The 24,897-nt window shown below is 40.9% G+C and overlaps 2 long non-coding RNA genes across 7 annotated transcripts; both read left to right on the top strand.

The window, feature by feature from the left end:
• The first annotated feature begins 335 nt into the window (after positions 1 to 335).
• LOC114298017 (uncharacterized) lies at positions 336 to 3,558 on the top strand. Of its 5 annotated transcripts, none has more exons than XR_014364683.1 (4): positions 336 to 721; positions 1,432 to 2,907; positions 3,136 to 3,292; positions 3,398 to 3,558. It is a non-coding gene; the product is annotated as an uncharacterized LOC114298017 (long non-coding RNA). The 5 variants fall into 5 exon arrangements; XR_014364684.1 differs by lacking the exon at positions 336 to 721 and having other exon boundaries at positions 1,091 to 1,539; positions 1,791 to 2,907; XR_014364686.1 differs by lacking the exon at positions 336 to 721 and having other exon boundaries at positions 1,152 to 2,128; positions 2,800 to 2,907.
• A 1,234-nt stretch (positions 3,559 to 4,792) lies between these two features.
• On the top strand, positions 4,793 to 7,172 carry LOC145822854 (uncharacterized). 2 transcript variants are annotated; one of them, XR_014364680.1, is made up of 6 exons: positions 4,793 to 4,878; positions 5,561 to 5,632; positions 5,749 to 6,143; positions 6,627 to 6,714; positions 6,785 to 6,858; positions 7,009 to 7,172. It is a non-coding gene; the product is annotated as an uncharacterized LOC145822854 (long non-coding RNA). The 2 variants fall into 2 exon arrangements; XR_014364681.1 differs by having other exon boundaries at positions 5,749 to 6,367.
• The last annotated feature ends 17,725 nt before the right edge of the window (positions 7,173 to 24,897 follow it).

The raw sequence follows: 24,897 nt of genomic DNA, 5'->3' as shown, positions 1-24,897 counted from the left end.
TCAATTATAATATATTTTCACGTAAAAGTTATGACATACAACAATTTATAATTTCGACTAGATAAAGTTTTAGACTTAATGAAATAAGAAAAAATTAGTATATTAACAAATAAATTATGAAATTTATAAAACGAATTGTATTTATATTTTATCATAAATATAATTTTTGTAATTTATTCTTTAATTTTTACCAATTAAATTATGATATGCAATTTGTTTATTAAGAATTTAAAACATAAAATTAATGACATTAAAAAAAAAATTATATGTATACTACAGGAATTTGGAGATTTAACGGCGTTTAATTAATGGCGTTTTATTAAACGTCACTTTTTTTTAAAATTAACGACGTTTTTTAAACGTCACAATTGTTATTAATTAAAACGGTGCCGTTTTGTGATCAGAAGACATTTGAAAAGCGCCTCCAATTCCATCTCTCCTCAAGCCCTATTCTGTCTCTCCAAACCTTTATCTTGAAACCCTATTTTGAACACCGCCGTCTACATATTCGAATCTCTTCCTCACTCTCTCTCTTTCTCTCAGAGGATCGAATCAATATGAAGTTCTCTCTCTCGATTCGGTGATTCTTCTTCAACTCGGTGATTCTTCTTCTTGAGCATAGAGCGATTGCGATTGCGATTGCGATTTCGAAGTTTGATTTTGAGCACCGTGATTTGGAACTCTTCTTCAGATCCGTGATCTTCGTCTTCTTCGATCAGAGGTTAGATGTTTCTTCTGTGCTCTGTTCGGAAATCTTCGTCTTCTTAGATGTTTCTTCAGCTCCGTGAATCTCTTCTTCTGTGCTCTGTTTTCACTTTTTGCTTAAATCATTATCTTCTTCGTTTCTAGTTTTACTTATTATTCTGTTCAAATCACTATTAGGTGATGATCGATGATTCACTTCAGTTTGTCTCTATTTGATTTTTTCTTTCTTTGCTTTTAAGATCTGCATATATACATACAATTTAATTTGTCTATTTATGAATTATATGATGTATAAAATATGTGTGTGATTTCGTTTTGATCAAAGCAATCACTTGATTTTCTTTTTGGTGGTTGTGATTTTTTTCCCCCCTCTGCATTTTACTTGAATTTCTGAAATCTGGAGAATTATGGTGATTATGATTCACATAATTATGGAGGAGTGAAAGGGACATAGTAATTTTAGAATTTGTTGAACATGCCAATTGTCTAATATAAAATTATTTGAATTAAAACTAATCAAAAGAAAATGAACACAGTAATCTCAGAGTTTGAATTTAAATTATTTTAATATGATTTATTTTTTTATATTTAATTAAATTTGCATTTAAAAAAAATAAGTCCTCAAGCCTGATCTTGTGAGTTTGGTGATCTGTGAGTTTTGTCACTCTCAACCTATTTCTGATTGTGTTTGAGCTGTCAGTATATCGTATCATTTGTCTTTTTCAGGTATAAAGGCACATAATGCAGTCAGGAGGTGGCTATCAAAGTCCTCAAGCCTGATCTTGTGAATAAAGATATGCTGAGAGAGTTTGCCCAGGAAGTGTTCATTATGAGGTCTGTTAGATTAAACCCTTGTAGGTGTGGCAGGCACTATTTATTTTTATTTTTATCTAGCATGAGTTAGTTCATCCTTTTCTAAAATTGATAGTGAAAGGAGTGCTCTTTTATGCTTCTAGAGGTTGTGCCAGAATGTAGTAAAATTTTTCCAATATATCTTCCTGAGGATTGCATAGAGGCAGTCACTTCGCTGGATTCTTCATTGTCCAGGTCAATTTTTTCAATTTTTTTTGGCTTCTTTGTTGCAGGGGTATTCAATTATTTAATCAATTATGTATAAAGTTCATCTGGGTCCAGCTGAAGAGGCTGCTTACTGTTTTTTGGCATGCCTTCAATCTGGACTGAAATGTGGTGATTTTCTAGACAACCTGAGATAGATTTGAAGTTTTGGGTTTGTACAGCTAAAATTGGATTGTTCCTACTTTCGTGGAGATTGTTCTGGTTGGAAGAAGCTGACATTAAGAAAATTCTGCCTGTTCTTCTTTTTTTACAACTTATTTTGGTTCTTGCAGGAAAATTCGGCGCACGAATGTTGTACAATTCATAGGCACATGCACATGAACTCCAAACCTGTGCATTTTGACTGGTACTTCCAGTGAAATTTTTATTTGTATAATGCTATATGCTATTCTTAGGTGATAATATGTATCACCATAAGGTATATTATGTTGATGGAAAGGACTATTAATCTGAATTGGAATAAATCCAAAATGTGACAAAGGTATAGAACAGGAAGCAAAAAATGCTCTCAGAATTGTGAAAACAGGAACACGAGTGTTTTTTAAGTATAAATTGTGGATCTTGTGTTTATCCAAACTTTCTTTGTTCAATTAGAAGCACTGTGGTTCAGACAACTTCAGAGTTGGACAAGGTTAGTTTTCATTTTCTTTGTTAGGGACCAATATTTTCGAAATGTTTGTTTGACTAATTACATAGAGGCCGTTTAGCAAAGCTTTTAAGTGGGAATATTTGGATTATAGCTTTAGAAAGTGAAGAAGAAAATCAAGTTCAGAATAGAATTAGCTTAAATTTATGTGTGTGTTTTAAAAGCAAGGACCATTGATCTCCATTGAGTATGAAATATCATCTAATTGGTTGGTAACTATGTCAAGTTCATAATAGAATTAGCTTCATTAATTTATTTGTCTATTTTCTTCATGGTTGAGTTAATGAATATTTTTTTCTCACTCATACTTCTGTGTTTTGTTTAATTTTCTTAATTGCTATTGCTTATTATGAAAAGATTATTTTTAATAGGCCCATAAGGATGCCACCCTAGTGGTTGTAAATCTGTAGAGGCAACAGGTTTATTCATGATTGCATCCCATTGTTGGCTAGCAGAGTTTATGCCTCGAATAATAAATGGTAATCATTTCGATTCTCTGTGAAAGCTCTAGTACTCATTCCAAGTTCTTGATTGTTTTTGGGTGAATTAAGTTCTTGATTGTTCTTTCACTGGAATCTATACTCTGTTTTCTGAATCTGTAACTCTGTCACATATGTATCTGATTTGATTGATTTCTGAATCTATCACCCTGTCATATAGGTAGATAACTAAATTAGTTTTTTTATTTTTTTATTGTTTTCTTCCAGGATGATAATAGGAAGTGGGTATGCACACTTCAGGATCTATTTGTTTTCTTTGCTGCATGTCAGTCAAATAATGTTTTCCAGAAGCATCTTCACTTCCTAGTTACCAAATGCAAGATCTCTCCTGTCCGATTTTTGTCGAAGCTTTTCACTGAAGAAGGTTTTGATCATGGCATCCTCTTCAATTATTTGTTTTGTCGCATTTGTTTTGTTTTGTTTCTTTGGTTATAAACAACACTTTTATCTAAATCCTTAAAATTGACAGGGAATAGCACAATCTGGAGTAATTTTCTTGAGGAACTTCTGAGCTTGATGGTTCAACAAAAGAGGCTCATGCTATCAGACAGAAAAGTTCTGCCTTCATTTTTAACGTCTTTGCTTGGCTCTTCGTGCCGTAGCCTTTAGTGCCTCAGACAATTGGACAAAGGTTTTCACCTTTTTGTTATGTTTCTGTTCTCTCTCTCTTTCTATATATATATATATATATATATATGTATGTATATCCACATATCCAAGATTTGTATATTTATATATTTGTTCTTGTTTCAGCTGCTGAACAAAAAAATGCTTGAAAAGAGAAAGAACAAGAGAGAGAGAGAGAGAGAGAGTTGTGTTTTTGTTTTTGCTTTTGTTTTTCTTGCCTTATATTTCTTTTAAGAGGTTAAATGTGGTGTTCATTTCTATTTCTCTCTCTCTCTCTCTCTCAATACCTTTCATGTTTTTAGTACAAAGGCCAGTTCAATTTTGTTTAGATCAGAGATTAGTTCATTTTTATTTTGTCAACTATAGAATGCCCTAGATAGTCAATGTCCCTTTTTAAGAATGAGGCATGCTTTGCAAGATGAGCGAAAAAGAGGGAGGGGGGGGAGAAATGAGGGAAGACAATCCTTATCAGAGGCAAATTTAAACTCAATAGGGTGCAAAGACAATGGCAAACTAGTTCAACAGGGTATAAAGATGGCCAATAGAAGCATTATAAGGTGTTCACCAACCTTGTGGTTGAGGAATCATCCCTTTGTTAGCTAGATTGTGGACCCAGCTCCTATCTCCTTCTCAAAAGAAGTAGATTGACAGAGATATAAAAACTTCACATCTGAATTGCCATAATGGCAAGCATGTGGAGAATTGGATTTCAACCATTCACATGAACAGTGCTTGAGCACCTGACAGAATGTTGGGTGAGGTGAGAGGACATAGCTGAAGGTGAGATATGCTTATGGAACTTTTTTCAGATTCTCACATTTGAATTCTGCTTTGGCATAACTTTTTTCAGTGTAAGTTTACAGAGAAAATAATAATATTATTACATTAACCCTGACAGCTCACCCACTGAGTTAGATTACACAATTGAATATATGAAGGAAAACTGCTAATAGAAGCAATTGAATGTTTTGCTTGGGTATGTTGCTAATATTACCTTTCTGTTATATTTACCTTTTGTGTTTACAAAGGTTGAAATTCTGTTATGTTTCAAAGTAAGCAAAATTGAGTTCAATATACTACTATTACTACATAATCAACAAATATTGAAGGAAAACTGCTCTTTTGATTTTGATTGTTCAATCAATTTGATAGAGTGGTCTTTTTCACTGGTTTAGTTTTTAAATTATTAAAACTAAATTGACACTTTCCAAATTTAATTTATTCTAGTTCTTGTGAAGCGGGTGCTGAATGCTGGCAAAAATAAGCTTAAATCAATGGATGAGGTCAAATCTCTTTTGAGCTTACGTGCATTGATCTTGAATGGTAGGATCCATCTTGACCAACTGCATCACCTCAGTTTTTAATTTCTGATGTATATAGTAATTTTGTTGGTTGGAAAATTACAATTTTAAATTTCCTTATTTCCGCTAATGAATCCCCCTTTGTGCAGATTAACTTGTGCATGAAGGTCTTAAATACATGTTTCAAGATAAAGGCCTTGTAACTATGAGTTGTGAAGTCTTTAACTCAGTGTATTATGTTACATGGACACTTCTAAACATATGGCTGGAGTAAGGATATGGGCTGTGTGTCCGACATGTCCAGTCAAAACTGGGCCCAACAAGCATGTTTAGTTATGCAAATTTACTGTGTAATTAATTGATAGACCTCCCTTATTATGTTTCTTTGTGACATGATTGCTTTAGAGCAAGTGAAGTGCCATCTTGAAGAAAAGTCACCATTCCACCTTAGGAAATAAAACACAAATACTAAGAAATTGTCTTTTATTTTTTCATTTTCTGTTGCTTTTACACTGTCTTACATAAAGTCAGTATTCTGCCTTGAGAAATAAGAGAAGCATGCCAAGAAATTTGGGAGTTTAGATGTATAATATCCACACTTGATAGGGGGACTTGAGTCTATGTAACATGACTAGTGTATATAACATCACTTCAAATTTGGTGATATTTTAATTAATTTTACTGTGTGCTTCTTGGCTTATCAGGTATGGTCTGCTCCAAATTATTGTTATCGCTGTGGTAATGTAGCTTCAATATTGAGCTTCAATGAGAATATGGTACTGCCACTAAACTTTTCACTCTTTTAACTTGGTTGTGGCTTTTTGGCTCATTTATATAGATTTGATTAATTGAATTTTCTATGGGTGATGTGTTTTACCCCTTTGTCTGTTAGGAGAGAGAGGTGAAGTTCTTCACTGAAACAGAGGAAAACAACCAGATGAGAGGCCCCAGAAGATATGAAGTTCTTATGAGTGAGGATTTGTTTGCTTCATTACCCTGTACTATTGTTTGAAGTTTGATGCACTGCTGTTTTCATTGTGGGCGGGAGAGAAAGAAGATATGGACAGAAATTGTCTTCATTAAACTTAAATTGCAAGTCCATGTTGTCTTACCCACTCAAGATTCGGGATTCGCTAAAGAGAATTAGAAAGAGCCAAAGCTTGCTAGCAGTTCCCAAAGAAGCTCGTGATCCAAAAGATGATCAAATTGTTCAATCTTTCCGTGAATTGCTTTTGCTCGAGGGCCATCTGCCAGGGAAACACAGTGTGATTACCACACACTTTTACGGTATGTTTCTGCTGTGACATTTTTACATACATAAATAATTAGCCTCCTTTTGGGATGAAGTAGTTTCAATGAAGTTTGTTAAGCTCTTTATGTAGCATTGTTTGAGTACTGTGTGGTGAAGTGTGAATCGGGCAAAGATGATGTTCTGTTTGGAGTAATTTTACTATTACATATATTTACAGTGGTTTTCTTCCATGATGTCATGTCAGATTTTTGCGAATGAGGTATTTTGATCTGATGAATAGATTCGTATATGTTTTCAGTTCTTCAAGAAATTGGTACTTCCCAAAAGACAAAGCTTCAAAAGAAATTGGTTTCTTGTCAACTATTAAACAATTAGAAACTTCCTTAGAGCAATTCATGTTTGAAACAGAATGCAACAAGAATTGATCTCTCTTATTGGATTAAATTCTTGCCTCATTCAAATACTATAGTGCAAATTACCTCTTTCTCCATTCTCATTGTTTCTTGGTTCTTAATTAGAGTGTAGCTGTGAATTGGTACAATGGCATTGTGGAAAGTACTGTCCACCTCCAGTCTTGCGGTGCAGGTTAGCCTAACATGGCTGCAGGTATTGCAAGGACTCTTTTTATATGTATTATATCTTTCTCATTTTGGCTGATGTGCCACTTTCATTTCAGATTTGGCTGATGCTGTGATTAAAAGTCTTCCATACGTTGGAGCGATGGCAGTCTCAAATCTTGAAGCTTGACAGGTCCGACTTTGGACATTTATATTTAAAACATGGAACTAATGTGGAATGCTAGTTATAATGTTGAACTAATAAGATCTTGTCTTTACTGATGTGCCATATTTTATTTATTTATTTTGTTCTGACTAGAGGTTGTGGGTATGCCTTTTGCAGTCTCTAGTTCCTCTTGGAAGCGTTGAAGAACTATTGGCAGCGTATGATTCGCAGCGTCGGGAGCTTCCACCACCGGTCACGGTGTGGGAATGGGGATGGACAAAAAGTGCTGAAACTTGGAATAATTGTAGTGTAGTGATATGAAGAAAATAATACATTTTTTTTTGCAGTTACTTTATTCCTTGGTGCCTGCACAAAGCCTCCTCGGCTGTCCATGGTGACTGAATACGTGGAAATGGGATCATTGTATCATTTAATCCATGTGATTGTGTTTATGAAGTTTAATTTGATTGTTGATTGTTTGTTATTTGAGCTTCAAATCTGTGATTCTGTCTGTTTAGTTACTGAAAAACAGTTTAATCTGTGATTTTGTAGCTTATGTTGACTTTACAGGCACTTCCATCAATTGAAAAGGACAGTATGCCTATACTGAAGGTATGGTATTTGATTAATTCTGAGTGTTTAGATGTTCATTCTGCAGTCAATTCAGGTAATGGGTTAGATGCTATTAAATTCAGTTTTTGTGTTATTCAAAAAAAGGTACTCGAATTTCTTGTAAATCCTCTGATGTGTTCTAGAAATGTTCTATCAATAAACAACTTAAATGCATTTGATCAAGATAAAACATACACAGGTAGAATGATGTTGGGATTGAAATTATTGGATTTTTTTCTTGAAGGATGTATTGGGTACTATTATAGATGTGAGGGAATAGTAATCTCACAGAAATATATGTCTATACAAAGTTTTATTCATTATTGCTATTTTTACAGGTAAATCTTACAAAATTAGTAGTTAAAAAAAAAAATAAAATCTATTGCGGCGTTTTTCAAAACGCCACTGTAGTTATATATTTATAATAGCTAAAAAGCTATTACAACGTTTTTGAAGCGTCGCTAAAGGCCTGTGTGACGTCATGTTACCGTTGATTATCACATATACTAATTTAACGACGTTTTTAAAGCGTCATAAACTTACAGCGACGGCCGCGTCTTCGGCGTTTGGTGATAAGCGTCACTAAAGGAATTAGCGGCATTTTGTAGACATATAGCGGCGTTTTTAAAACGCCGCTAAAAGCCTTTTTTCCAGCAGTGGTAACTCTAATAAAAATAAATAAAATTTAATTGAATATAAATTATTTTTACTATATATTTTAAATAAATTTTATATTATTATTTTAATTCAAAAATTAATTTTTAATTATTTATTTAGCGTGGATAATATACTAGTTTTAAAACTAAACCAAAAGCATTTTTTCAAAATTCACTCTCAAAACTAAACCAAAGACGGTCCTAATCTCTCGCATATGTTGTCGCCTCGTTATCTCAGACACGAAGGGATGTGCTGAAGGACGAAGGTGATACTAAAGTTTGGCGGACTCTCTCACACTCTCTCTCTCTCTCTCTCTCACTCACACACATACACACTCTCTCTATCTCGTTATGATTGTAGTAGATATGGTGTTTTGGACTCTGATAACAGTTTATTCCTCTTAACCAATGTCTTTTAAAATGTTAATTCAGAAATGGTGATGAGAATTGACTTTTTACGATCTAATTTCTTTGACTTTTTAGGTCATCTCCAACGGTTCACCAGATTCATCATCAAATTTAAATTTAGTAAAAAAATACTCTTTTTTTTTTTTTTTACTTCAATGTTTTACCAAATCTATATCAAATTGAGAAAATAACAAACGTCACCAAACTAAGAATCTGGGCAACCAGTTTACTGTGTAGGGCCATTGCCAGACGACCAGCCAGTTGTCCCTCAATCATCCGGTTACTTCAACAATTCTCACAAAAATTTGTAACACAGTGAATGCGTGGTTGGGTCGAACAGAGAGGGTCGATGTGGATCCACCACCAAAGTCAGATCTGAAGGAAGGACATGAAGATGAGGAAGAACAAGGGAAGACGGCTATGGGGAAAAAAGAGGAGGAGACGGCTATGGGGAAAATAGCAAATGTTTCATTGGAATTGGTGAATGAATCTGAACCATTTATTAATTATGCTCATCAAATCCATTCATGAATAGCTCCACAACAACCTAATCTCTCTCCCGATGCTTTGCACATTTTGGTTTTTTGTGAAACAGACTTTTCTTCACATGTGTGTGAATGGAATCGAATACCAAAACCGGCCAAACTCACTGATCTCCCACAATTTTTGATGACTCAAACACACGCAAAAATCAACCCATTTCAATTCCACACCCAAATCGTATCAACCCTTTATTGGAGTTTCGTCGATCAATTTTCTGTGCTTTACACACGCACGCGTGATGTAGATACATAGCCCGACTTTCTCGCTTTTTACGTACGCAATTTCATTTCATCGTTGGTCGTTTAGATATAAACAACATTCGATCGTCTCAAAAGAAACATTTGTACTGCTTATTTTCTTCTTCTTCCATCATGAGGATGGTATTCTTGGAAGTCCCTTTCTTGGGAAATCACTAATTTTTAAATTGGGTTTATACAATCGAATTGATGGGGTTGAGGTTATTCGTAGGCAAATTGCTGAAGTGAGTGTTAGTTCATCTAATTACAACATAGAAAATGATGGGTTGCTTCAAAAGGATTTGAAGAGTTTGAGAAACGCTTTGCACTGAGTTGTATGAACATAGTTGCTGGTCGACCGGCTAGATGTCCGACCGGTCGTCCCCCGGTCTACTTATGTTTTGATTATAGCACCGTTGGAGTGACTAACATCAGATAGAGGAATTTATACTTTTTTTTACTCAAATTTAATGAATTATTTGGTGAATAGTTGGTGATGCCCCTTATACAAGTGTATGTTTGGAAAGTAAAAACCTACTTGTAAAGAAACGCTTACATTCCCGTGATCTTTTTAATCCTTTTACAATCAACCTTTCACATAAGTCTAAAAACACAAAACCAATCTCATAAACCATAAATAGAATAATCTAAGAGTGAAATTGTCTCTTTTATAATGAGCTCTGCAATATGATATGTACAGTGAAAATTATGTTATATGATTAATTCTGTGATGACTCTATGTTAGTAGTGTTGTTGATTTTTTTTTATTATTATTTTATAGTCACTTACATTGTTTGGAACCAACCATCATTACAAATCCCCCATCATCTTTTTGTATCCTTAGATTTCTTTTTTCCCTTCTTCTTTATATGATATTTTTAAGGTTTTCTGTGTGATTTTGGGAAGCGAAGAGGAGGCTGGTGCGGTGGGTAGGAGAAGGGGAAATAGTGATGAAATGTCTTCATCATACAATAAAAAAAAAAAAGAGAGAGAGAGAGAGAAATGATGTAGAATAATTTGATCACTTAGCCAACTCTGTTAGCCTATTTAACTGTCACCCAACTGAATAGGTAAATTGAAATGTAAAAATGAACCTACAGGCAGATGATTGTCATTTTAAAGACCTTCGGGTTCTGTGGTTTTATCAAACCTCAAGGGAGGTTTGTGTAATTTATTCAAGAATTTATAGATTCAAAGAGAAGACCATGCTAACATAAATAAATAAATAAATAAAATTGTGAAAATTGAAGACTAAATTTGTAGTACCTATTTTAAATTGATAGTTTATTCAATTCATTAATCAGTTGGTGACGAAATGAAATTGTAAAGAGATATGGACGCTACTTCATATTTAGCACAGGTAGATGTGTTCCAATTAAGAAAATTAATTACTATTAGTAGTTTGTTTGATACATAAAGAAAGGGTTTGCATCAACAACTACAATTCTAGAAAACATTTTGATGCTTAATATCGAAAATCACAACAAATTGAATCTCAACATAAATAACCAAAAGATTCAAAACAATTGCAAGGACTATTTGACGAAGCCCACATGGAAACATTATAAAATAACATCTAATAAACACAAACCATGACAAGCAACACCTTATCATCCACCAACCCCAAAATGTTTGGCTTAGTGAGAGGAGAAAACAGCCAAAGGGCTTACCACCTAAGAGGTTGCAGGTTCGAATGTCACGAAGGCCAAACATCCTAAATCTTGGGGTCACTGGAGGTTTGCTTGGTCCTTAATTTCAGGGTCATGGGATTATTCGAGATACGTGTAAGCTGGCCTGGACACCCAGTTATTAAGAAGAAAAAAAAAAAAAAAAAAAAAAAAAACACCTTATCGTCCACCATCAGTTGGGGAAATGATATGGTTTGCCATGCTATCATAAGCTGGTGAATTGCTTCTATTATTTCCATCACCATAAGCATCTGAAAGTTGATCTCCAAGCAAGTAGTGAGTCTCTTCTAAATCTTTGTTGTCATTTACCCATGAATGTTTCTCCATCATTCTTAATCCCTCTAACTCCATTGCCACTTCCTTCATGGCTGGCCTTTCGTCACCTTTCACTCTTAGGCATCTCTTTGCTAAAATAGCAACTTCCTTTAGTTGGTCAACCTTTGTGTAACAAGCCCGCGGGGGGACCTCGCTACAGCTCGGACTCGACTTTTCGTAGTCACGGTTCTAAATCTGAACCAAAGAGTCCAAATCCGGCAAATCGTTTTAAGAAAACAGATTTTTGAAAGAAGTGCCAAACATGGACTGCTTTGCCAGATACAGAGTCGCCACCTAAATATTTTATTTTGGGAAATTTAGGAAACCCTGACTCGGTGCCAAAAGGCCACGTGTCCGTCATCACCAAAGTTGCCTCGGCTCGGGAACTTGGGTACGATTGGGGAAGGTCACTTCGTGAGCACCCCCGCTCGCCCGGTCATAGACCGGCCTCTACTAACCATGATATCAATTTTTGAAAACATTGTGAGTTCTTATACCGGTTATTAGCCTAGGTTACTATGTGATGCGCACAGCATATAAGTATAGACCGGGTCGCCCGAATTGGAACAAAACATTTCATGTTTGCCTTTTTTGAAAGAGGTTTTGCTACCCGCAGGTAGGCTTGAAACATTTGATGATTTACTCCAATTCAGATAACCCGACCTTCACCCACAGGCATTCAGGCAGTTATATCATATAAGCACATAGCCTCATGGTAAGCATGCTATCATGGCATTCACTCACACGCATGCAAGGATGCTAAAGCATAAAACTCACCGAGTACTCCAAGCCAAAATAGAAACTATATTAGAAATCATGCATGATCCTAAGTGTACAGAAATGCCTAATGCAACACATGCAAAATGCAACTATAGCAGGCTCGGTTATTCTAAGATGGCATATGGAATGCTATAACTACCATGTATTCAATTTGGAATTGAAAGTACAATGCAGTTAGTATGATGCGCCGAGCCCGATGCATGCAATACAGATGAATGATGCAAACATGCTGTCATACTGTATGCTAATTTAAATATGCCCTAATCTAACCATCATAAGCGGATAAATAAAAGGGAGAAAGACGTGGGGTTGGAAGACATACATCACACTCACGCACACTTATTACAGTTGTGGCCCTCGCGCAGAGGGTCCGAATAAATAATACAGTCCAAATATTACAGTCCCCAAATAAAAGAATATTACAGATTTCTAACTAATTAATGAATTGACTAAGAAAGCAAATAAAACTGGCGTGCAAGCCAGGGACTGTCTTGCTTCTGATGGATGATGCATGTCCGGATCGTCTTGCGTAGAAATCCACCGGAATGCCCCAATGTTTAGCAATTATCCTCGAAATGCGTGCCGAATCCCGAAAAATTGCTGATTCCTGGTTTTGCTGCAACAGAGAGCAGGAAAGGGGCATAGCAATGTATTTGCACAGATATATGCATGTCTCGATCCTCGTGCCACCAATCACGCATACCGAGGCATGATGGCCGAAGAGTCGAAATGCACCACTCAATATAGGATGGATGCACATGAAACTACAGCTAAAACCTAACTCCATCATGGATAATCCGGAGTGTCGGCGACTGGGGGAATTGAGACACATTCCGTCACTCGGAGTACGAAATGTACCTCGTTTCCCGTGCCCGGGCTAACTCCTATTCCGGACACGATGCAATATGCATGATATGCATGAAATGCAACTAAGATGCAATCCTAACATACACAATGCTATGGAATGACGTGCCTCGAAATGCGTGCACACGGGCACGCGAACCGAGGTGATGACAGAATGAAAATGAGGTGCCTCGAAGTACGTGCATACGGGCACGCAAACCGAGGCGATGACAGATACAATGAAAATGAGATGCCTCGAAATACGTGCACACGGGCACGCAAACCGAGGCGATGCTAAAATGACATGGAAATGACGAATGGGCTTATACCAATATGAGTGAGCCTCAGCCACACTCACACCGGATGCCGTCGGATAAGAATGGAGTGCCTCGAAATGCGTGCACACGGGCACGCAAACCGAGGCGATGCTAAAATGACATGGAAATGACAAATGGGCTTATACCAACATGAGTGAGCCTCAGCCACACTCACATCGGATGCCGTCGGATAAAAAATGGAGTGCCTCGAAATGCGTGCACACGGGCACGCAAACCAAGGCGATGCTAAATGCAATGCAACATGGCAAAAATGATATGCAAGCATACTAACAGGATTTCAGCAACAAAATATGGGGAAAAACAGTCCCGAAATGTAGCGAAATGATACCAAATGCATGAAATTGTCCCGAAATGCAACATTAGGTACCCGAAATGGCCTATAGCCATGCTAAACATGCACCACATGGATATGCAATGCAAAGACAGAAGTTAGACAGCCCCAAAATAAGCACTTTTCCAGTTATAAACATGGCTAAACAGCAAATATAGGTATGGAAAAAATAGCATGCAAGAATAGGGGCCAAAAGAGGGGTAATGAAGCAAGTGGTATAAGAAAAACTCAAACTGAAAAATTTCCTTCTATAACACTGAAGATGAACCAAAAATATGAACATTTACAGTATATGGCAGACCTCAAATCAGTATACAAACATGCTAAAAATGTGATGCAAAACAAGGCTCAAAAGGCGCTATAACATGAAGTATATAAAATAATCACTAAAAAGAAAAAACGTGTAAATGAAACATGAAGTATATGCCAAAATAAGACTACTTTCAGTTCGGACCAAGGTCCAAAAACAGAAGCAAAGAGGGCTACTAATTTATGCAAAAATGGGGCCAAATAGGGGATATAACTACAAGTGACATATGGAAACACCAAACAATGTTGAGCCCTTCTCCAATGTTGAAGAGGGGCTCAAAATATGCCTCATATCAGTTTACAACATGCTCGAAAATAAATTTCTCATGGGTCAAAAATAGCATGCAAAACTATGACATACAAGATGATCAATGAAGCAAGTGTATTATGGAGGGCTCAAACAGGGTTGAGCCCTTAATGAGAAGTGAAGATGAGCTCAAAATATGACCCTTTTCAGTTAGGGCCGAAGCTTGAAACCAAAAAGAGATGAGGCTTAGAAATAGCTCAAGGAAAAGGGTCAAAAGGATCAAAGTGTAACTTACCCTTGAAGATCCAAGCTTTTGTTGCTTCTTGGGTTGATTTGCAGCTTCTTTAGCCTTCAAGAATCCCTCCTTGCTGCTGGAAATGAGATGGTGGTGGTAGAGCTTGGTGGTGTAGAAGGAGTGAAGATTATGGACTTAGGGTTTTTTGAAGAATTGAAGAAGAAGACAATGGAGTTTAGGGTTTGTGCTTGGAGAGGAAATTTTCTAACCCTAAAGAAGAAGACCCTCAGCTGGTTATAAGGTCAAGAAAGGGGTGTAAAAGGGGGGTGAAATGGAGAGCATAACTCTCTCCCAAAATATCCCCCGGATACAGAAAATATCTGGGGGATATTGCCCCACAGCTGGAAAGGGTACAGTGAGAAGAACACGGCCGGCCTCTCACTTTGGCTGGAGGTGGCCGGCCGGCCACACCCCCTAGCCGGCCGGCTAGGGGTCAAAAGGGTCAACAAGCTTTTCTGGCCGGCCAGGTATTGGGGAGGTAGCCCTATGTGTGTACAACACAACCATGTAATTGAAGTTCCAAGAAAGTGGGCCCAAGGGGTTCAACAATGGCTCGGAAAGAGGGGGTCAAAAGGGTCAAGTTGACTTACTGGCCGGCCATGAACTTTTAGTGGCCTCTCAGGTGTGTACATCACAGATATGTGGTTCAAAGTTCAAGAAAAAAGGTCCAAGGGGTTCAACATTAGCCCGGAAGAAAGGGGTCAAAAGGGTCAGGTGACCTTAATGGCCGGCCACCAACTTTTAGTGGCCTCCCAGATGTGTAGATCACAGATATGTGGTTGAAAGTTGGCAACACTACCCCTAAGGTATTCAACATTAGCCCGGAAGTTGGGAAAACGGGCGCCGGGAGGCTCCGGAGGAGAGATAACTGGTTGCTGCAACAATTGCTGGCCTCCCACCCTTCAGTGACCTTCCCTGTGATAAAACAGAGGTACCTGCCAAAAATGAACGAAAACCATTGCAAAACGAACGTTCCGGGGCCAAAACACGCAGTTCGAGGTCCCGAAAATGGGCTGTTAAGCAGCGAAAATGGCATTCGACCTCGAAGTGGGTTTCTCAGCCCCCAGTGTCCCTCAAAAGGGAGCAAATAGGAAGTATGCCAAAAATCAGAGCAATAGGAGATGGTTAAGCGGTCCCGAACCGAGGCACACGGCCTGACGGCTCCGAAAACCGGGAACCGGACTCCGAAATGGGAAAAATGGCCTACGGCCACCAAATGTAGCCTACGGACATTGAGAAATGGTCTACAGGACCTCTCCCTCCCCTCAGGAAAAGAAACAGAGAAAACCGAGTCTGGTTCGCAAACCGAGACAAGGCACAGAAAAGGGTTCGGGAGTCCGGAGGCAGGGCTCACGGCCGCAACTCCGAAACTTCTGAACGAGCACATTATGCAACATCACCAAGCGCTCGATTGGTGACGTCTGAGTCTTGAGGTCGGTCAAAAATGGGGTGTCTACAGTTGCCCCTCTTTGACAGAACTCGGAAGTCATAAGAATGACGGGAGTGAATGTCAAAGCCCAGAGACGACCCATTTTTGACAAGGCCGAAGACTCAGACAAACATACAAGATAAACAGAGATGTGCCCGCAGGCAGGGGCAAAAATGCAAATGATATGCAAGAAGCCGAAGGTAACCCAATGATTATGCAAATGCAGCAAGCTGTAATGAAGCAAGTATTCGCAAATAGATGCAACAGTTTTAAGCAAGAATGCAAAGCAACAACTACATTTCATGCAGTTAAGAATGCGGAGGATTATTCAATCTCCGCCATGTCTCACACGGAGAAGATACGATACATGCGCGATTCGTCTGGTCGCACCAGTCTCAATTGAACCGTACATACAATATCGTGCCTGCAAAAGAGAGAAATTGCAACAAGTACAATATGCTAACAACACATATTTGATGTGATTCCGAAAATTCGACACACGCAGTGTTGGTGAGTGAATGCATCGCAATGTAAGAACGGAACATGCGTGACAACGCATGCTCAAACACAGAGGTATACAAATATCAAGAAATGTACATGACAATGTGAGTATGCCCATGAGAATGCAAGATATGTGCATGAAAGTACAAAACGAGCATGAATCAGAGTGTCATTCGTCGTGAAACAACGAGTATGGAAACGCGTGTTTCGGCGAGGGTAACTCGATCACGGCCTCCGATCTGCTTCTTTGAAAGGTTACAGCTCATTCAAAAAGGATACACTTTGATTTCGATGAATGATGATGAGACACATGTCAGCACTTGAAACCGAAGTCCCGACGGAGCAATTTTGCGACCGGAAGTGTACGTTTCTTGAACTTTTTCAGGTCCCGGGAACTCCGATCTTCCTCAAAATTTGCAGAGAGCTAGGTGAGCATGTGGGGATGATGGCCGGCCGTTTATCTTCCCAAGGGGAGGTGGCCAACCGTTTTCCACAAAAGCTAATGGCTGGCCGGCCATTTCTGCAAAAAGCAGATGGCTGGCCAGCTAGAAACAGGGGCCGGCCGGCCATGCCCTTTTTCCGAGGCCATTTCGGTCTTTTTGCCTCCTTTTTGCATGCCTTTTCACCCAAGGCTTGAGGCCTATAAATGGCAGCCGAACCTCACTTCATTTCTTGCCTCTTTCAACACTTTTCTCTCCAGTTTTGAGTTTTACGCGCGTTTTCCAACGCCTCGCGCAAATTGTTTTCGAAAAAAACACTTAGTTTTAAACACTTTGGAGCGATTAAATTCCGGCTTCGGAGCTTCTTTTTGCATTTTCACCACTTGAGGTAAGTTCATTTTAATATTTAGAATATTTTGTTGGGAGTTGACTTTTGTTGACTTTTTCATTTCCCGAGAGTTGACTTTTGTTGACTTTTTCCAATTTCGCTCATTTTGCTCATTTTTGCTCCCCTTTTGCAGATTCCTGAAAATGGCGGATACTTCTTCTCATGGTGGAGGTTTTTTAGGTGCCGGTGATGACTTCGATCCCATGACCTTACCTCCGAGGACTCGCCCTTTCATTCCTGGGAGGTACCGTCCGGCAGCGCACGTCCTCCCTCGTGCCGTTTTCCGTCATTTTACCAGTTTTGACGAGAGAGCACCCACGGATCTGCTTCTCAGAGAGCCGGAGCAACATCTCTCTCATGAGGCTCGAGAGGTATTTACCTCATCTTCTGTATTTTACATTTCACACCCTTGCCATGCTAGCTTGTAACATAGTACTTTCCTTACATTTTGAACATGTAGTTCCCACACTTGAATTTCTGAACACTCGGCTCATTGATTAATTGCGAACACACAGCTCACATTAGAGTACACGGTTCAAACACTGATTTGTTGAACACATAGCCCGAATTCGAAAGTGAACACACAGCCCACACTTTAAATTTTCTGAACACGCAGCCCAGATAGATAGTGAACACGCAGCCCACAAATTAACTGAAAGTTGAACATGCAGCCCAAATCTCAAATTTTCTGAACACGCAGCCCAGGTAGATAGTGAACACGCAGCCCACAATTAACTGAAAGTTGAACACGCAGCCCAAATCTCAAATTTTCTGAACACGCAGCCCAGGTAGATAGTGAACACGCAGCCCACAATTAACTGAAAGTTGAACACGCAGCCCAAAATTCAAATTTTCTGAACACGCAGCCCAGGTAGATAGTGAACACGCAGCCCACAATTAACTGAAAGTTGAACACGCAGCTCAAATTTCAAAATTCTCTGAACACGCAGCCCAGGTAGATAGTGAACACGCAGCCCACAAATTAACTGAAAGTTGAACACGCAGCCCAAATCTCAAATTTTCTGAACACGCAGCCCAGGTAGATAGTGAACACGCAGCCCACAAATTAACTGAAAGTTGAACACGCAGCCCAAATCTCAAATTTTCTGAACACCCAGCCCAGGTAGATAGTGAACACGCAGCCCACAAATTAACTGAAAGTTGAACACGCAGCCCAAAATTCAAATTTTCTGAACACGCAGCCCAGGTAGATAGTGAACACGCAGCCCACAAATTAACTGAAAGTTGAACACGCAGCTCAAATTTCAAATTCTCTGAACACGCAGCCCAGGTAGATAGTGAACACGCAGCCCACAAATTAACTGAAAGTTGAACACGCAGCCCAAATCTCAAATTTTCTGAACACGCAGCCCAGGTAGATAGTGAACACGCAGCCCACAATTAACTGAAAGTTGAACACGCAGCCCAAATCTCAAATTTTCTGAACACGCAGCCCAGGTAGATAGTGAACACGCAGCCCACAATTAACTGAAAGTTGAACACGCAGCTCAAATTTCAAATTCTCTGAACACGCAGCCCAGGTAGATAGTGAACACGCAGCCCACAAATTAACTGAAAGTTGAACACGCAGCCCAAATTTCAAATTCTCTGAACACGCAGCCCAGGTAGATAGTGAACACGCAGCCCACAAATTAACTGAAAGTTGAACACGCAGCTCAAATTTCAAATTCTCTGAACACGCAGCCCAGGTAGATTTCGCATGTAACTTGTTTCACTTCATCGGTACACAGCCCATTTCATCTCTTTGGCACACAGCCCATTCATTTCGTTGGCACACAGCCCATTTCATCTCATTATTGACACATGTATTCATTCTGAATGCAGGGTGGTTCCCGCAGTGTGCGAGGGTATGGCTCCACCATGGCACGGGATTGGTATGCTGAGCTGCCGGAGGGCGTCCGGGATTTGATAGATGCGGCAGGGTTTGGACCCTTCTGTACCGGGTTGTCACGTTGTCCTGCCAGGAGGACCTTGATGGCAGCTCTGGTAGAGAGATGGTGGGACACCACCAATTCCTTCCATTTCTCTGCTACCGGGGACATGACTATGACCCCTTTTGATTTTGCTGTATTGACCGGCCTTGATGTTGGAGGTTGGCCCATCCCCTATGATGAGGATATGGGCGAGTGGGAGGCTGCCTGGATGTATCTACTGGGGGCTCGCCCACCTGTTGACAGTGTTTCAGGGAGAGTCAGATACACTTGGTTCTCTTCCCACTTTCGGCGGGCAGAGATGGTGCCCGAGACTCCCGAGGAGACGGAGCAGTACGCCCGTGGTTTCCTTATGTTCCTCTTCGGGACTACTCTGTTCGCCGACAGAGGGAACACCATTGGGCTATACCTGCTGAGCACTCTAGTCGACCTATCACAGGTCCAGAGATATGATTGGGGTGGCGCTGGCCTGGCTACCCTTTATTTTTATATGAGCGCGACCTCCCGCGGGCGGGGCGACTTACTTGGAGGCTATTGGAGAGCCTGGGAGGTACTTTCTGTCCCCCTTTGATTTACATTTCCGCTCTTCAATACTTGTACATTGCACACACAGCGCACTTTTACATTCTGCATTTTGCTCCCAGCATTTCGTGCTTACATTCTGCACTGCTTTTCTCAGCTATGGGCTTATGTATACTTCCCATCGTTAGCCCCAGAGCTGGAGGTGGTGGGGATTCCCGTGACCCCATATTCATTGATATTTGAGGGCCCGCACCGGGCGAGGCCTCGAGAGACCCTGGTTCGCCTGCGGCAGTACTTCGACACCGTGCGACATTCAGAGGTACTTCAGAACTTTCAGTTCTTTTCATTTTCATCTTTGACTTGCTCTGTACATTCTCGTTTTCTGATTGGTTTATACATTTATCATCCGCAGATTACTTGGCAGCCTTGGGCACCTCTGGGTGATGATCTCCTACTTCAGTATACCGGAGCGTCAGGCATCTCCCGGTATAGGGTCCTGATCGAAGGGCCAGTTGGCAGAGTCTGGTTCCTGGGGGAGCGCTTTCTGCGCCAGGTACGGGGGTATCTTTCTCAGGATGTTCCCGCGGTACCTCCAGCTAGTATGCGGACTGCTGACAGGCTCTCTTACTCAGAGGTAGTCGGCGCCATGCTGGGCAGCGATGCTTTGCTATATGTTGCGGAGGGGGACTACGCCACCTATCGTCACATATATTTGATGCCTCCATTGACCGAAGCTCGTATTCCGATGATGAGACCTGCCGGTATGTCATCCTCGGATCAGGCTCAGGCTCGAGCTACAGACATCCCTCCTTCTAGCAGGGCGGGCACATCTAGAGGTGGGAGTAGACCGTTTCCTCCGACCCCGTCGATTCATCCTCATCTGGGATGGCCAGATATGCCTACTGAGTTGATGGCGTGGCAGTATGGGACTAGCTCTTCGATTCCGATTCCACTAGAGCCTCCGATGCCCAGCGATCGATACGCCATTGATCCGGACTCACCGCCGGTATGCTCCACTTTTGTCATTCATCATTTCAGATGTTTAGACACTCTCTTGTTCACTGATGATTACGAGCTCATTTTTTGCAGCCATCGCGAGGATACATGGAGGAGGTGGTTGGACTGGTGGCCACACTCGAGGGCATGGTCCTACGCAGGGAGGCATAGTTGTCTGTCGCGGGCATTCAGGTACCCTTCAGTTTTCTGGCATTTATCATACTTCTGATGACATGCTGATTTCTACTGCATCGATAGACTATTTGTGTAGAGCACATCTGACACACACCCCACTTATACACTGCACTTACATGCACTCACTTCATGTAGCCTCTGCTTGTATCTGCATCTGATGTATATATTTGAACTGATGCATTTGGATTGAACTTTTTGTTTTCAGATGCCTTCCTGGTCCGGTCAGCCGCAAACCAGGCCACCTGGGCCTCATTGGGGAGCTGGGCCATCTGAGCCTTTTCAGGGGGCGGGGTCATCTCGGCCTTCCCGAGGAGTCGGGCCATCTAGGCCTTATCGAGGAGCTCGAGGAGGGCCTGTCCGCAGACGCAGGGCTCATGTTGTTGAGGTGGAGCCTGATGAGGAGGAGGAGGAGGAGGCTACCGACCGTCAGTTCGAGACATCTGTTGAGGAGGGAGGCTCCGGTTTTGGCTCGGGGAACAGAGGCGAGGCTGAGGAGGATCCTGAGGATGACAGCTCCGACTCTGATGGTGGTGTAGAGATTGTCCCACAAAAGAGGACCAGGCGTGCTTCTCGTTCCCGCTCCCGAGGATTTTGATGCTGCTATTTCCATGCTTTATTTTTATTTTTACTAGTAGTTTGTAGCACTTTGCACATTGTTAGGCAGTTTTATTTTTGTAAAACTTGTACCTTTGTTTGTTGTGAAGCATGATGAAATGAAATAGCTTTTGGAAAGGTGTTTGTACTTTGAACTTTTAGCATCATATCGCATCAATTTGTTTCGCATAAGAATGAAATTGAATGGTAATGCGCATTGTGTAATCACCAAGTCAGGTAATGAACCAACGCAACAAACTAAACAACTCAACTTACTAAGATATAACAGAATCTTTAGCAAGTTTACAACTCGATAAGCAAAAAGCAACAATGCAAACAAACAAAACTTTAACAAAATTGCTTAAACAGAGAGCAATGACTCAAAAAAAAAAAAACAAAACACGTTCGCTCGACAGACAACTCGATAAGCAAAATGCAACAACTCGATAAACAAAGACTCAACAACAACAAAGCGTACTCCTGACGATCTGGGCATCGGAACGCATCCGGAATGAAGGCCTTTGACTCCCCCCGTTGCATGGAAATGCTTAGAGTTCTCCTTTGAAGAGCAAAACAGGGCCGAGGAGACACACTGCAGCATTGCCAGCCATCCCTGGGAGCTGGCCGGCCATTTTTGCAAAAAGTGAATGGCTGGCCAGCCAGAGATATGCCACGGCATGGAGGACTAGAGAGCTTCTGGCCCCTGCTTCAACCTTCAGTTGCACTTTGTCAGATGAATGCGTGGATTGGCTTAATGAAGAGGCGCAGGTTGGGCCCAGCTTGGCATCAGATGCTCCGTCCAGCTCTCGCAGAGATACTTGATTCAACTATGCCCCTAATTTATTGCTTATTAGTATTTTCAAGTTTTCTTTATGACTGTACTAAAATAAGCAACCTCGATTGTAATGCAAGAGCAGGAGAACTCTATTTTGAAATCAAAGAAATTGAAAGTTATGGTACTGAAAATTTTCCACTTTTGGTCCAAAAATGGTCTAAGTCGTAAAAAGATTGATTTGAACAAAGTCAACTTTTATTAAAACTTTTCAAAACTATTTTCGATGTGGATCAGAACTGGACACGCCGAAAATCTGTCACTGAAATGCACAACCCCAGATCCCTGCGACTGGAAAGTTGCCCCTAGTCTGAAGAACAATGCGGCACTCCAAAGCAACGGAAAGTTGCCCCTAGTCTGAGTAACTCTGCACCGTCGCGGCAACGGAAAGTTGCCCCTAGTTTGAACAGCACTGTACCGGAGATCACGGTAAATGCTGATAGATAAAAATGACTGAGATGATCGAAATGGACAAAGTTGATCGGGGAAACGTTTATGACTGAACTTCAAGACGAAGCTGCCTACGTATCCCAAAGATGGGAATCAAGTCTTACGTAGTTCAGGCTAAGGTTCACTCGAGTATTTTCACTCTCCTTTTACGCTCTAACTTTTGCCAAGGTCGCCCTTTGCGGGTTTTCAAACTTGCGAGCTCAGTTTTTATATTTTCTAATTTTTTGTGCTCTGAATTCTGCCTAGGTCGCCCTTTCGGGTTTTCGGCCTAGCGAGCCTCTCAAGGATAGTATTTCTTCAACTTGTCCATATTGATCGGTTGTGAGAACTCCAATCCATCTAGATCCATCAGAACCACAGCTCCACCTGACCAGATAGCTTTGATGATGTAAGGACCAGTCCAATTGGGTTTGAACTTGCCCCTTGGGTCGTGGATGGGAGCTCGGTTGTCTTTGAGTACCAAATCTCCTTCTTTCAGATTCCTAGACTTAACCTTCTTGTTGAAAGCCCGGGCAATTCTGCGTTGATAGCCTTGGATGTGGTACAGTGCTTTCAGTCTCCTTTCATCAAAGAGCATGAGTTCTTCGAATCTGCTTTGCTGCCAATCTGTTTCGGCTATCTGGCATTCGGCCAATACTCGTAATGATGGGACCTCAATCTCAATGGGTAGAACAGCCTCCATTCCATAGACCAACGAATATGGAGTTGCTCCAGTAGAAGTTCTGATTGAAGTCCTGTAGCCCCACAAAGCAAATGGCAGCTTGTCTGGCCAATCTCGATAGGTTTCCACCATCTTCTGTAGTATATGCTTGATATTCTTGTTGGCGGCCTCAACCGCTCCGTTGGTCTGTGGCCTGTATGTAGATGACTTATGAAAAGCCACATTGTATTTCTCCAACAAGTCTATCACTTCTTTCTTGAAGTGGGAACCATTATCTGAAATTATTTCGTTTGGCACCCCGTAGCGACAGATGATGTTGTTCCTGATGAACTTTGCGACATGCGACGCCTTCAACACTGCGTATGATTGGGCCTCGACCCACTTTGTAAAATAATCTATCGCTACTAGGATAAACTCATGCCCGTTTGACCCCTTCGGGGTAACAGCTCCGATCACATCAATTCCCCAGACTGAAAAAGGCCACGGCGAAATCATGTTGTACAGTTTTGACGGCGGGATGTTCATGCGATTTGCATGGATTTGACATTTGTGGCATCGCCGAACAAAACCAATGCAATCCTCCTCCATGGTTGACCAGTAGTAGCCCTGTCTGAGGATCTTTCTGGCCAGCATTACTCCATTCATGTGTGCACCGCACTCCCCCCTATGGATGGCTTCCATCAGGCGTTTTGACTCTTCAGCTTCTACACAGAGCTTATGCATTCCCAGATGGCCCCTTTTGTACAAATTTCCCCCGCAGATAATGAACTGAGCAGCCATTCTTCGGACAGCCCTCTTATCTTTGGCATTTTCCCCGGTGGATATGTCTCCTTTTCCAAGAAGTTCCAGATGTCGTAGTACCAGGGGTTGCCGTCTTGAACTTCATCTATGGCGGAAATCGACTCGTATGCTGGCGCAAACTTCTGATCAATAATGACTGGACGCATCCGGACTCCGGACGGGATGTCTATCATAGAAGATAGAGTTGCTAATGAATCTGCAAACCTGTTGTTCTCTCTTACGAGGTGGGTGAAATTTAGCTTCTCGAACCGAGGAATTAACAGATCCAAGGTTTGGTGGTAGATTATCATCCTTTCCTCTTTGACCTTCCAATCTCCTTTTGCTTGAGACACAACAAGGTTCGAGTCCCCAATGACGTCCACTCGTCTTGCCCCTAGTTCCAGGGCTGCTTCCAGGCCAGCAATACATGCCTCATACTCTGCTTCATTGTTAGAAACTTTGAATCGGAGCTTGAATGCTAAAGGGATACGGGAATCGTCAGGCGCTATTAGCAACACCCCTATCCCATACCCATACTGGTTTGACGCTCCGTCAAAGTACATTGTCCAACTTTCATCTTCGACGTGCAGAATGGCTTCATCTGGGAATAGATACTCAACCGCTTCATCCCCCTCAACCGGGTGGTCGGCAAGGAACTCCGCTACCGCTCTGCCTTTTACCGACTTGCGCGTTACATACTTCAAATCAAATTCGGAGAGCAACAG

This window comes from Camellia sinensis, chromosome 3 (genome assembly GCF_055761805.1).
Source record: "Camellia sinensis isolate YWXY chromosome 3, ASM5576180v1, whole genome shotgun sequence".
Taxonomy (NCBI): Eukaryota; Viridiplantae; Streptophyta; class Magnoliopsida; order Ericales; family Theaceae; genus Camellia; species Camellia sinensis.
The sequence above is the reverse complement of the archived record's forward strand: the minus strand, read 5'-3'. Positions and strand labels throughout refer to the sequence as shown.